The 14,539-nt window shown below is 40.5% G+C and overlaps 1 pseudogene; it reads right to left on the reverse strand.

Annotated features, from left to right (window-relative positions):
• The window catches only part of LOC122095051, a 33,529-nt pseudogene extending 19,407 nt beyond the window's left edge, over nt 1–14,122 (reverse strand).
• Nucleotides 14,123–14,539: the final 417 nt, after the last annotated feature.

Genomic DNA, 14,539 nt, shown 5'->3' on the forward strand with positions numbered 1-14,539 from the left:
GGTTGGAGAGAGCTGTGGCGTTTCCCTACTGCTCCGTCGCCATCTTGATCCCCCCCTTGCAATATTTTTATAAATCAAATTATTTTAAAAGAAAAAAAGTAAAGGTCACTCCATACTCTCATATCCCTAGGCCCTTAACATTACATATGTTATTTCACTTCACAGATTTTCATGTCACAAAAATATATCCTTTTCAAGGCTACCATACTTATTATTAAAACAAAAAAGAAAAGGTAGCGGGGAGGGGTTGGAAGATACGGAAATGATGAAAGGTGTGACAGTGATCAAGATGCATTGTATTCAAAAGCTGACATGTTCAATTATACTTTTTTTCCCACCCAGGGCTGAGGATGGAACCCAGGGCCTTGCGCCCACCGGGCAGGCGCCCTTCCGCTGGGCTAAACCCCCAGCCCCAATTATACTTTTTAAAGTTCTGTACTTTGTAAAAATTCATGGCAATATGGGTTTCTGCCTTTGAACAAAAATTTCGTTTTTTTTTCCATAGAATAAAAGTCTGAATAGAGAAAAAATACATAAACCTTTCAAAAATGTAGTTCTGATCCATGAGGCTTTTCATATATAAGTGGCCATTATGGAGAAAATTTGAAATAATCATCAAAAAATAAAAAATAAAGTTAGCTTTCCAGAACTTTCTCCAACCTTGTGACAGATCCACCAGGTGGTGGATTGCTGTTTTATGTGTCCCTTCTAGTTGGTGACCACATGCACACCCCTTCAGATGAGCTGATCTCTGCTACATGTGCTTTATTTGCTTAATTGTAATCAACTCTAGCAAGGGTGAGGCACATTTGACTCATGGGCCATATAAGACCTGAAAAAATCATTTGGTACATGACAGGTTATAAATATCCAAATGGCCCTTGGCAGAAACAGGTTTCTCACTCCAGTCTTACAAAGCCATGTTCTTTGGCTAAGACATTGTTTAGGACAAGGTCCTAAATGAATTTGGTAGTCAGGAAGTCAAAACACTTTGAGAACCTTGACTCCCTAGACAAAGAACTATCTTGCTAACAGGAGGCATGAGATAAATAGTAGCTACCTTTGTAGAAGTCTCTGCTCTGATTCAGGAGACATGGTAGAATGAACCATCCCTATGCCATACTTCACACCAGACAACTTTCCAGAGATTGGTACTATGCATCATATTAGACTTTTCTTCACATGTCTCATGATTAAGAATCTGTTTTAATCTGCTTAAGAGTCTGAATTCATAATGCTAAAGCAAAACCTAATTATATCCCTATTCTAAAATTAGCTCCTTAGTCTAAAACTCAAGTAAATTTTTAAAGAATCCAATACACTCATCTGTTTTGGTTTTGTTTTGTTTTGCTGTACTGGCGCTTAATTTAAGGGCTGTATCCTTGCTACAAAGAACTCTACTTGAACCATGCCTCCAGTCCCTTTCGATTATTTACTTTATTTTTTTCTGGTGTCAGTATTGGTGCTTACACTCAAGAGCTTGAGCTTTTACTTACCCTTTTTTGTTTACAGCTGCTTCTCTATTAGGCCACACCTCTAGTCTGGCTAATTGGAGAAAAAATATTATGGATTTTACTGCCTGGGCTGACTTCAAAATGGGATCCTCAGATCTTAGCCTTCTGGGTAGCTAGTATTACAGATATGAGCCATTAACGTCCAGCTATTTTGTTACTTTTGTATACTTGCTTTTGTTTAGGCCAGCTTGGACCCGATATTTATGCCTCCCACATAGCTGACAGGCATCTACCACCACACACAGCTTTTAAAAATTTTTTATTGTGTAAATACCGTGCAGAGGGGTTACAAATACATGGGCAAGGTAATGAGTACATTTCTTGTCAAGCATTGTTGCCTCCTATTTTATTTCCCTTTCCCATCCCTTCCCATCTCCCAAACCTCCCACCCCTCCGGCCAAAGTTGTAAAGTTCATTTTTCAACATAACGTCTTGTACATCTCATTGTTGCAATGGGTCCACCTGTATCCCTATTTAAACGTTGTGTTTTTTTTCCTTTCCCTCCATAAATTATACCAACATCAAATACAATGAAAGCAGGGGTTATACCGTGGGCGAGGGACATAGAAAGCAACAAGAAATCATCTTATAAATATGTTAGAAACAATCACAAGAAAGAAAAAATGTCTGAATCCTTATCTTGCGATTCATTTCACCTAACATCGACTTAACTGACCTTTTCTGCTTGTCTCAGACATATACTAGTTATTGCAAATAAGGGAAACCATAGGACATATGTTTCTTTGGGCCTGGCTTACTTCACTTAATATAATTTTTTTCCAAGTGGTGTCTTGCAAAACTGCTATGTTAACTGGTGTGAAACACTGAGTGCTTCTCATAGTTACAAGAAAATTATTTTTTTCCTTTACAGTGGTACTAGAAACTGATCCTAGGGCCTTGAACACTCTAAAGTGCTCTACCAATGCTCTACCACTAAAGTACCTTCCAAGTCCACAGTTAATTTATTATTTATTTATTTTTGTTGGTCATGGGGCTTGAACTCTGGGCCTGGGTGCTGTCCCTCAGCTCTTCAGCACAAGGCTAGCACTCTACCATTTGAACCATAGCATCACTAAATGTTTTCTGGTGGTTAATTGGAGATAAGAGTCTCAAGGACTTTCCTGCCCACGCTGTCTTTGAACCGTGATCCTCAGATCTCAGCCTCCAGAGTAGCTAAGCTTATAGGCATGAGCCAACAGCACCAAGCTCCACAATTTAGTTTTAATTATACAACTGGTCCTGAATCTTAATATAAGGTAATCTCTGAAATACACGTAGATCTTTCAGGTGTCATCTAAGATAATTATGACTTGTCGCGTACACTAGCAAAATATTCCTAAGACCCATAATATGGAAAGGTCACAAAGGCTTATGGGTGTTATGAAAAGTCATCTGGTTCCCCAACCCTCCAAATTGAGGGCTGTGATACATACTTTACCTCTGAAAACTTCTTTTTTTAATTTAATTTAATTTTTTATTGTGAAAATACTGTACAGAGGGGTTCCAATTACATGGGCAAGATAATGAGTACACTTCTTATCAAGCATTGTAGAATCCTTTTTGTTTCCCCTTTCCATCCCTCCTCATCCTGCCCCACACCCCGCGCCAAAGTTGTAAAGTTCGTTTTCGACATAATGACTTGTATATCTCATTGTTGCAATGGGTCAACCTGTATCCCTATTTAAACGATGTGTTTTTCTCCTTCCCCTCCACAAATTATACCCACATCAAAAACAGTGAAAGCAGGGGTTATACTGTGGGGGAGGGACATACAAAGCAACAAAGAAATAATCTTATAAATGTGTTAGAAACAATCTCATGAAAGAAAAATATTTGAATAAATATCTTAGGGTTCATTTCCCTAACATCACCTTATCTGATCTTTTCTGCTTGACTTAGACATATACTAGATATTGCAAATAAGGGAAACCATGGGACCTATGTTTCTTTGGGCCTGGCTTACTTCACTTAATATAATTTTTTCCAAGTCTTTCCATTTCCTAACAAATGGGCAATGTCATTATTTTTGATGGAGGCATAGAATTCCATTGTGTATATGTACCACATTTTCTTGATTCATTCATCTACTGAGGGGCAACTGGGTTTGTTCCATATCTTAGCTATAGTAAATAATGCTGCAATAAACATAGTCGTGCTGGTAGCTTTAGTGTAGTCTTGTTTGTAAACATTTGGGTAAATGCCCAAAAGTGGGATTGCTGGGTCAAAGGGGCGCTCTATGTGGAATCTTTTGAGGAACCTCCATACTACTTTCCATAGTGGTTGAGCAAGTTTACACTCCCACCAACAATGAAGTAAGGTTTCCTTCTGTCTACATCCCCTCCAGCATCTGTTGTTATTAGAGTTCTTGATTTTTGCCATTCTAACTGGTGTGAGGTGGTATCTCAATGTTGTTTTGATTTGCATTTCTTTTATGGCTAGGGATGTTGAACATTTTTTCATGTGTCTATTGGCCATCCTTCTTTCTTCAGAGAAGTTTCTCTTTAAGTCTTTAGCCCACTTATTTATTGGGCAGTTGTTTCTTTGAGGATTTCTTGTTGGGGGATTTAATTTTTTGAGTTCCAAGTATATTTTAGATATGAGACCCTTGTCTGTTGTATGGCTAGTGAAGATCTTCTCCCAATCATTAGGGTTTCTATAGATCTTGCTAGCTATGTCCTTTGCCATGCAGAAGCTCTGCAACTTCATGCATCCCAATATCCCAATTGTCCAACCTTTCTTTGATTTGTTGTGTTTCTGGGTCTGTATTCAGAAAATTTCGGCCTGAGCCAAGGAGACCTAGGGTTAATCCTATTCCATCCTGTAATGTTGTCAGAGTGTCTGCTTTGACTCCGAGGTCTTTGATCCATTTGGAGTTGATTCTGGTGCAGGGTGATATATAAGGATCTAGCTTTAGTTTTCTACAAGTAGTTAACCAATTTTGCCAGCACCATTTACTGAAGAGGCTGTCTTTCTTCCATTCTATTGTTTTAGCTCCCTTATCGAAGATTAGATGGCTATGGTCTGTAGGTTCATTTCTGGGTTTTCAATTCTATTCCATTGGTCCTGAGGTCTGCTCTTGTGCCAGTACCAAGCTGTTTTGATTACTCTGGCTTTGTAGTAGAGTTTGAAATTTGGTATTGATATTCCTCCAGCAGTGTTCTTTCTGTTGAGGATCGTTTTTGCTATTTGGGGTCTTTTATTGTTGCATATGGATTTTTGGATTGCCTCTTCTATTTCCTTGAAGAATGAGGTTGGAATTTTGGAATTTTGATAGGTATCGCATTGAATTTGTAGATAGCCTTGGGAAGTATTGCCATTTCCACGATGTTAGTCTTTCCAATCCTGGAGCATGGGAGTTTTTGCCATTTTCTAAGTTCTGTTTTGATTTCTTTTTTCAAGTTTTTAAAGTTTTCATCATCTTTCACTTCTTTGGATAAGTTAATTCCTAGATATTTTAATTTCTGTGTGGCTATTGTGAATGGAGTTGCTTTCTGAATTTCATCCACACTTTTATCATTGTTGACATACAGAAAAGCCATTGATTTTTGAGGGTTAATTTTATACCCTGCTACTTTGCCAAAGATTTGAATCAGCTTGAGTAATTTGGGAGTGGAGTCTGTGGGATTCTTTAAATACAAGATCATGTCATCTGCAAAGAGGGAGAGTTTTATTTCTTCTTTCCATATTTGTATCCCCTTTATGTCTGCATCTTGTCTTATTGCTGTAGCTAGGCATTCTAAAACTAGATTGAAGAGAAGTGGAGAGAGTGGACATCCTTGTCTTGTTCCAGAGATAAGAGGAAATGGCTTTAGTTTTTCACTATTAAGTATGATGCTGGCTGTAGGTTTGTCATATACAGCTTTTATTGTATTCAGGAATGTTCCATGGATTCCTAATTTTTCCAGAACCTTCATCATAAAGGGATGTTGGATCTTGTCAAATGCTTTTTCTGCATCTATTGAGATAACCATGTGGTTTTTATCCTTGCTCCTGTTGATGTGATGAATTGTATTATTTGATTTGCGTATATTGAACCAACTTTGCATCCCTGAATTGAATCCTGTTTGCTCGTGGTGTATGATTTTTTGGATGAATTGTTGAAGTCGATTGGCCAATTTTTTTTTAGAAGTTTTGTATCAATGTTCATCAAAGAAATGGGTCTATAGCTCTCTTTCTTTGAGAATCCCTGCCTAGTTTTGGGATGAGGGTTATGATGACTTCATAGAATGTGTTCAGTAATGAACTTTCTCTTTCAATTTCATTGAAGAGTTGGAGGAATACTGGTGTGAGCTCAGCTTTGAAGTCCTTGTAGCATTCCGTGTAAAACCATCTGGTCCTGGACTTTTCTTAGCTGGGAGGTCTCTTATTGCTGTTTCTATTTCAATGCTTGATATAGGCCTGTTAAGATGGTTTAACTCATCTTTGTTTACTTTTGGCATGTCAATTTTTGCTAGGTAAAGGCCCATTTCTGCCAAGTTCTCAAACTTATTAGCATAAAGTTTTGAGAAGTATTCCCTTATAAAGCCCTGAATCTTGGTTGTTTCTGTGGTGATGTTTCCATTCTCATCTCTGAGTTTATTTATTTTGGTGTGTTCTCTTCTTTTTCTGATAAGATTTTCCAAGGGTCTGTCAATTTTGTTAAGTTTTTCGAAGAACCAACTCTTTGTTTTGTTGATTCTTTTTTTTTTAATTTTTGTTTATTTTTTATTGTGAAAATACTGTACAGAGGGGTTACAATTACAAGGGCAAAATAATGAGTACATTTGTTATCAAGCATTGTAGCCTCCTCCTTTTTTTCCCCTTCCCAGCCCTTCCCAGCCTCCCCCCGCCCCCCTACCCAATCATCCAATTTTGTTGATTCTTTCTATAGTTTTTTTTGATTCTAATTCTGATTCAATTTTAATTATCTCTTTCTGTCTATTCGATTGGGGTTTATCTTGCTGCTCTTTTTTTCAAGGAGATTCAGATGTCTCATTAAATTGTTGGTTTCAGATCTCTCCAATGTGTTGATATAGGAACTCAGAGCTATAAACTTGCCCCTGAGTACTGCCTTTGCTGAGTCCCAGAGGAGCTGGTAATGTGTGTTCATTTTTGTTGAATATCATGAACATTTGAATTTCCTTTGTAATGTCTTCCATGACTCGCTCATGATTCAGCAGTATGTTGTTCAGCCTCCATGTGTTACAGGACTCTGAAAACTTCTTGGCTGTATAGTCTGCCTGCCTCTGGTCTCAGACAGTCAATATTCCCTGTAGGATCTCCATGCTCTCTATCAAGTATTACATCTGTTCCCAGACTGTCATTCCATCCTTGTTGCTCCCCTCTTCTAGGAGTCCACTTCTAGCCTGCCAGCAGAAAACCAAAGCAGAGGGATAAAACACAATATCCATGACAGCACTGGTAAAATTCTGTAGGTTCCTTAAGATTTCATTTTTCTAAAAACAAGTTGGAAAACCATTGGAAAAACTTGGGTATTTCAGGGGGGAAAACTTACTGATGCTATTTCCTGGAATTTATTTATTTTTAATAAAACCTTATTAGTATTGTGACTTCACTTAAGTTTTAGAGAGTATAAGATAAACCATATGGGCTGGGAAGGTGGCTCAGTGGTAGAGTGCTTGCCTTGCATGCTTGAGGCCCTGGGTTTGATTCCTCAGCACCACATAAGCAGAAAAAAACCAGAAGTGGCGCTGTGGTTTCAAGTGGTAGAGCACTAGCCTTGAGCTGAAGAGCTGAGGGTCAGTGCCCAGGCCTAGAGTTCATACCCAACCATTAGTCCCCCCCAAAAAAGATAAACCATATAATTATAGGTATCTTTTTCTTTCTTTCTTTCTGTTGTTGCTGTGTTTTGAAATAAGGTCATTACATGTGCTTGACACTAGCCTGGAACTCACAACCTTTCTATATCAAGAATCCTGAGTGTTAAGATCACAGGCATGCACCAGACCTGGTTAATTATAGGTGACCTCTATTAACACATTTTAATAAATTAACTACATTTCACATTTCAAAAGCAGCTTTATGAAACCATAGTTCTAAATCTCATCCAGAAAAGTAGATACATACCATTTCATTAGATTTTACTTTAAAATACATATTACATTGTACTTAAAATTGTATTTTAAAACAGATTTTCCTGCTCTTTGATGGGATTTATATATTTGCCATATGCCTCTAGTATGGACCTCAATTCAGTTTCCAACTCACTCAAGAAGGCATCTTTTTTCGTCCATTTAAGAATCCACCATCCAGGTAAAACAAGGACAATGTGCTAGCCCTCTCTAGTCTTTTCTCTTCTGATGCATTAGAATGTTCAATCAAATCCTATATTTTTAGCCATCTAATAATTTAGTAAATAAGTTATGAACTTTGTCATTTCTTAACCATCTTCCAAAATTGTCTTTTTCCCCCTTACATTTGAAAGGTCTCCTCAAATATTACTTATAACTTTTACTATAGTTCTTTGATTTTCCTTAGGAGTAATTACTCCACATTAACAGTGCAGATAGAAAACCTTAAAATTTATTCAAATAATGGGTGTACATCTCATTGAATTCCTCTCATGTATCCACATTAAAAATACCGGCATAGAGCTAGGAATGTGGTTTCGTGCTTGCCTAGCACGCATGATACCCTGTACTATACAAACAGAAAAAGCCAGAAGTGGTCCTGTGGCTCAAGTGGTAGAACCCTTGCCTTGAGCAAAAGCAGCTCAGAGACAGTGCCCAGATTCTGAGTTCAAGCCCTAGGACAGGCAAAAAAAATATAAAAAATACATTCATTTTTCATTTGTCTCATTAATATTTCCTAACTAAACTTTATAGCCTAACACAAATAAGTACTATCAGGTCTTAAAATAAAAATCCTGTTTGTACATCACAAACATAAAATTACATAATTACCTTTAATATAAAATGCTTTTGAGTGTCAACTATTGTGCAAAAGATTTAAGTTCATTTTGATATGGCTTTAATATTCTATAATATCTATAAATATTTAAATCTAATTAATATCACTTAATGGTATTTTCACAGAGGATTATACTTCTACTGCAGAAACAAATCAGGTCAACAAAATTAGAAGGGGTGTTTGAAATCAGAGGAGAATGTCACTAAGTATGTTAACAAGTTGAGCCAGGCACTGGTGGCTCACACCTCTAACCCGAGCTACTCAGAAGGTTGAGATCTGAGGGTCATGGTTCAAAGCTAGCCTAGATGGGAAATCCATGAGGCTCTTATCTCCAACTGACCATCAGAAAAACTGAAATTAACACTGAGGTTCACAGTGGTAGAGTGCTAGGCTTGAGCAAAAGATCTCAGGGACAAAATCCAGGCCCTGAGTTCAAGCCCCACAACCAAAGGAAAAAAAATAACAAGGTAAAGCTGGGCACTGGTGGCTCATTCCTGTAGTCCTAGCTACTTATAAGGCTGGGATCTGAGGATCACAGTTCGAAGCCTATCTTGCTATAAAAGTTATGTTATCTCCAAGAAAACCAGAAGTGGAGCTGTGGCTTCAAGTAGTAGAGCAGTAGCTGTGAGCAAAAAGAAAAAGCTAAGAGACAGAGGCCTTGGGTTCAAGCTCTAGAACTACCATATAAATAAATATAGTTAACAAACTGAAAAATTAAAGAATTTGCTTTAGATTTTCTATTTGTAACCCATAAGCGTTTGTGTTTTACCATTATAGTATATCCATTCAACTACAGAATTACTTCAGTGCTTATTCTACCTTCTTTTTGCTACCCTATTTTAATTATATCAATTAAAAATGCTTTATAGTAAAGTCACTTCCATCATTTCTGTATGTAAACTGAAAAGTGTTAAATAGAATTGGTTACTTATTAGGACAATTACAAACATTACATTCTCCCTCTAAATCTCCAAAGACCAAAGCTAATAGTAACAGACATTTTGCCCCAGAAATTAGTAGTAAGAGGTCAAGACTACAATTGAATCCACCTTGTTTTTCCATGCTGGAACAGCAGCTTGAAGTAGGTAATGCAAACCTTGCATTTCACCAGCCCTTTCCAATTAAAGACTGACATAAGCATTTTGATCACTGATCTAAACACAAGCCTAGAGAAGAAAAAGAATACAGTAAAATTTCCAGCACGAGTTCCCATAAAATAGTTGCATTTTGGCTCAAAGAGTTTCCTAGGCTCTGAAAGCTGAGGAAAGTAAGCTGAAACAGCCTCTCATGGTTCGAGAATATACTGAGCAAAGGGCCTCTTGAAGGTTTCTATACATATTTGGACAGTCTAGTTACATTAAAACCTCCATTTCCACCGGGCAAGCTTCTGATTTCCACACTCTGGAGGATTAATGTTTCTGGTGTATGTCAAAAAGCATATTCCAAAGTGCTAGACATTTCTCTATGTTAAGCATTCACTCAATCTCCAGACTAAATTTAAAATATTTGAGTATAGAAAAGCACAGACGTTCATAACAGGGCTAACAGGAGTTTTTGAAGATCTCTAAAACCCATTACAGATAATTTTAGTACAGTAACTACATAAATGGAAATTAATGAGGTGCTTGCTGCTATTATGCACTTGAAAAAGAACTGCAATGATATTCTAACTATAATATTAACTCAAGATTTTTAACTATAGATCTCAAAAGCCAGATTGCCTAGACGCTAAATGGGCAGATAAATTGGTAAGTGCGCTAGATTACAATGTCAAGCAGGAAGTAGACTGCATCCCAGTTTTATAGCACTTAAGTTTTGAAAAAAGAAACAGCATTGTGCATTTATGTAATTAAATTTGGGCATATAAATTCACATTTCTGACAGCAGGAAAAATAAAGGGTCTTCATTCAATGTCATGAATGTTTAAAATTTCCAAAACAGGGTAGGACTGCTGTTCATTGGTAAAGTCCTCTGGCCTGGCTTGCTTGAGGCCCCATGTTTGATCCTCAATACTATAAGAAAAAAATGACAAAAACATAATTTTAAATCGAAAACAGTGAAAAGTCAGCTTATTAGCAGTACTAGCTGCAGTGTCACACTCTTCTAAAGGACACAACATTTTCATTTGTTTAAAAAAAAAGAAGCTAGATATGAAGTCATGATGCCACACACTTCTAATGTCAGCTATGTAGGAAGCATAGGGAGACATCTATGTCTGAAAAATAATGAGGCCATCAGTTCAAGCTATTACAGCCAAAAATACATAAATAAGTAAATAAATGGAAAAGCCTTGCCTCGTTTAACTTTGTATTTGTCTAATTTGAGAAAAAGTAAGGTCAAAAGTTCATTATCTCATTTGTTCAAATAAGGTCATAAACTTACTGACATATGGAATAGCATTTGGTTTTCAGCATCTTTATTTTACTGACTTCTGATTCTTATGTAGCAAATCGACTTTACACAGATAAAGGTAGAGTAGTGATTTGCACAAGTCAAGGTGCCAGTTCTTAAAATTTTCTGAACTGGGCTGGAACTCACACTTTGTGTGTGTGTCTGCACACATGCACATGTTTGTGTTCATGCATGTCATGCTCAGGCCTGAGCTCTGTCTCTCAAGACTTCTGGCTCAGGGTTGGCACTCCACTATTGAACCGCAGCCCCACCATGGTTAATTGGAGGTAGGAGTCTCCTGGACTTTACTGCCAGGCTGGATTCGAACCTAGATTCCATCTCAGCTTCCAGAAGACCTAGAAGAAGAGGCATGAGACTCTGTTTCCCAGAAGCAGTGCACAAGTATTGACCAAGCCAGGAACAGGCCAAATAAGCTCTGCTAATTATGACAACTACACATCTAACATCACTACTCATAACAGTGACACTACAAACCTAACCTCAATACTCAGAACAGTAACAACTATACACCTAACCTCAATAATCAGAACAGAAAGAAGAGTGACAACTACACACCTAACCTCAACACTCAGAACAGGGACAAGTGCACACCTAACCTCACTACTATGAACAATGACAACTACACACCTAACCTCAGTACTCAGAACATTCACAACCACATACCTAACCTCAACACTCAGAACAGTGAGAACAGTGACAACTGCACACCTCACGTCAATACTCAGAACAATGACAAATACTTAACCTCAACACTCACAAGAGTGACAACCACACACCTAACCTCAACACTCACAAGAGTGACAACCACACACCTAACCTCAATACTCAGAACAAGGACAACTGCACACCTAACATCAATATCAGAAGAATCAGAATAGTGGCAAACTCACACCTACCCTCACTACTAAGAACTGTGACAACTGCACACCTAACCTCAATACTCAGAACAGTGACAACTACACACCTAATCTCAACACTCAGAACAGTGACAACTGCACACCTAATCTCAATACTCACAACAGTGACAGCTACACACCTAACCTCAATACTAAGAACAATGGCCGGGCACTGGTGGCTCACGCCTGTAATCCTAGCTACTCAGGAGGCTGAGATATGAGGATCGTGGTTCAAAGCCAGCCCGGGCAGGAGAGACCGTGAGACTCCTATGTCCAATAAACCACCAGAAAACCGGAAGTGGCGCTGTAGCTCAAGTGGTAGAGCACTCGCCTTGAGCTGAAGAGCTGAGGGACAGCGCCCAGGCCCAGAGTTCAAGCCCCACGACTGACAAAAAAAAAAATACTAAGAACAATGACAACTACACACGGAACCACAACATTCAGAACAGTGACAAATGCACACCTAAAATCAATATTCAAATCAGTGACAACCACATACCTAACCTTAGTACTCAGAATAGTGACAACTTCCATATAACCTCAGTACTCAGAACAGTGACAACTGCACACCTAACCACAATACTCAGAACAGTGATAACTACACACCTAACCTCAACACTCAGAGCAGTGACAACAGCTCACCTAACATTAATACTCCTAACACTGACAACCACACACCTAACTTCAACACTCAGAACAGTGACAACTTCACATCTAACCTCAGTATTCAGAACAGTGACAATGACACACCTAACCTCGATGCTCAGAACAGTGACAACTACACATCTAACCTCAGTACTCAGAACAGTGACAACCACATACTTATCCTCAACACTCAGAACAGTCTTAAGAGTGACTACTGCACACCTCACCTCAATATTCAGAACAATGACAACTATACAACTAGCCTCAAGACTCATAACAGTGACAATCACACACCCAACCCAAATACTCAGAAAAGTGACTATTGCACATCTAACTTCAGTACTGAGAACAGTGACAACCACACACCTAACGTCAACACTGAGAACAGTCTGAACAGTGACAACTGCACACCTAATCTCAGTACTCAGGACAGTGACAACTACACACTTAAACTCAATATTAACAACAACAATGACTACACATCAAACTTCATTACTCACAACAGTGACAACTGGACACCTTACCTCAACACTCAGAACCCTGACAACCGCACACCTAACCTTAACACTCCTAACATTGACAATCACACACCTAACTTCAACACTCAGAGCAGTGACAACTATACATCTAACCTCAGTAATCAGAACAGTGATAACCACAGACCTAACCTCAACACTCAGAACAGTCTGAACAATGAGTACTGCATACCTCACCTCAATACTCAAAACAGTGACAACTAACCTCAACACTCACAAAAGTGACAAGTGCACATGTAACCTCATGACAACAGCACACCTCACTCAGCAATCAGGGAAGAAGGGGGAGACAGGTGCAGGCACCTTAGGCCAGGGCAGTTCAGGTGGAAGTGCTTTCTGAGGTGCTCTTCCCCTTCCTGCACCAGGTGGTGGTCTGATGAGGCAGGAGGCATCTAGAAGCTTGGAGGTGACAGAGTTAGGAATGCCATCTTAGCACAATCAGGGGTGATTCAGGACTGCAAGTGCTGCCAGGCCAACGCCAGCTGGAGAACTGGAGAACTGCAGCCCTGCCCCTGTCCTCCGCCTCCAGCCCCCTGCATTCTCCATGTCCCCGTCCCCCCCACACTTTTCCCCCCTTTCCAGGTCACTCCCTTCCCTTTATGCCGATCCCCTTCCGCACCATGCACTGGCTGGGACAGTGGTGGCGGCAGCACCAGCCCTCTCTGGACTTCTTTCTGCGCAGGCAGGCCCCGCGACCCCCCAACTTTGCCTGACTCCGGAGCCACCTGGGGCGCCACCTTCACAGCCATGAATGCTCTCGACCCTTGTAATGCCTCTAGGGTGCCCACCCTTGCTGTGCACAGCGCCACTGGCTCACGTGGAGGGTACAGGATGCCAGCCAGAAGGCCTTGTGCCCCACACCCTTCCTCTCCTACCTGCTCCCAGCCAGGGCTGTCTGGGCATGGCACACCGGGCGCTGGGATGATTTTGAGCTCCTTCTGGGACTCCCCGCAGCTGCCGCCCATGCCCAGCCTGGGGACCGAGGTTCTGGCCTGGTTGCAGCTGCCTTGCTTGGCCACACTTGGCCACCCAGGCCGCCAGGAGCCGCCATCGCCACCTGGTCGTGCAGGCAATGCTGTAGCTGCTGCTGGTGCCAGAGCTTAGCATAGTGAAGTTTGAACGGGTCCCACTTTTCCTCCAGCAGCTGGTGGAAGCGGTTGGCAACGACCCAGCCGAAGCTCTCCTGCATTGTGATGCAGGTGGCGACCATAGGGCACTCCAGGGTGCCCTTATCCCACCGAGGCCACTGCAGGCCCCGTGGTCAGTCCAAGCAAGCAAGGCTCAGGGGAGCCTGTGGTGAGGACCCATGCTGCCTGCCTCCACCCTCCCTGCCAGGCCCATTCTAGTCCCTCCCTGTGCTGCCACTACCACTGCCCGCCCAACTGCCACGAGACAGCCAATCAGCACACAGAGACACGCCCCTTCCCCAGTCTGCGTGCTAGAGAGCCCAAGCGCAGGCTGGGTGGCTGTTACATCACAGGACCTCCCTGCCCCACCCCCGGCCTGTTCGGGAGAGGCAGGCCAGGGGCAGAGCCACTGCAAATGAGAGCAGGTGACCTGGGCTGCAGACCCATTGGACACAGCCATCCTGTAACTCCTTGGAGCTTGGGGCACGTTCTGTGTCCGC

The sequence above is a fragment of the Dipodomys spectabilis genome, unplaced genomic scaffold (assembly GCF_019054845.1).
Source record: "Dipodomys spectabilis isolate Male_0828 unplaced genomic scaffold, ASM1905484v1 ptg000333l, whole genome shotgun sequence".
Taxonomy (NCBI): Eukaryota; Metazoa; Chordata; class Mammalia; order Rodentia; family Heteromyidae; genus Dipodomys; species Dipodomys spectabilis.